This window comes from Chrysochloris asiatica, unplaced genomic scaffold (assembly GCF_000296735.1).
Source record: "Chrysochloris asiatica unplaced genomic scaffold, ChrAsi1.0 scaffold00021, whole genome shotgun sequence".
NCBI lineage: Eukaryota > Metazoa > Chordata > Mammalia > Afrosoricida > Chrysochloridae > Chrysochloris > Chrysochloris asiatica.
Window position 1 is genome coordinate 198,885 of NW_006408539.1, and position 710 is coordinate 199,594.

Below are 710 nucleotides of genomic sequence, written 5' to 3' on the forward strand. Positions count from 1 at the left end.
TCAGCTGGTTCCACTGCGCAGTGGCGCGCCCGGCTCCGGCCTCGTCACGTGGCCGTCTAGACACCCTGTCGCTTTAAAAAAAAAAAAAGCGATTGTGTTTCGCAAACAACAGATCGGGTTTCTAAAAGCTATTTCTCCCACCACCCCTAGCCCGTCACTGCCAACCCCTCCCAGAGCTGCCGAGGTGGGACAAATGGGGGGGACGTGGGGTGCCGAGACGCTCCCAGAGTCGACAGTGAGGCGGCCGAGTGGAAGAGAAATGGAGCCGCCGGGAGAGCCCTGAATCCATCGCCGAGAGTTTGTGATCGGAGCCTGATCCAGACCCAGTCCCCGAGCCTCGCAGCCTCGATCCCGGCACTCCATTCATACGTTTTGTTTAAAGGCTTGGCGGTGGCTCCCCGGCCTCGCCGGAGGGAGGGGAGGGGAGCACTGTCTCGGTAGAAAACACATTTACACTGGACTGGACCGAGGCCCTGGGAGTGTGCGCTAGAGGGAACAGCCGGGCCGCCGAGGGCGGGAGGCGGGAGACTGTGACCTCAGCAGCGGCGGCGCGCTCCCGCTCCAGGCTCCGGTTTCTGGGACTGCCTGCAGAAAAGTCTCTAGTGCACCGCTCTGGAATGCATTTGGCTAGCTGACGCCCTGCTAGGGGCACCAACCCGGCGAGAAAGGAGGGAGCGGGGGGCTCACCAGCCAGCCTATGGCGGGTTTCC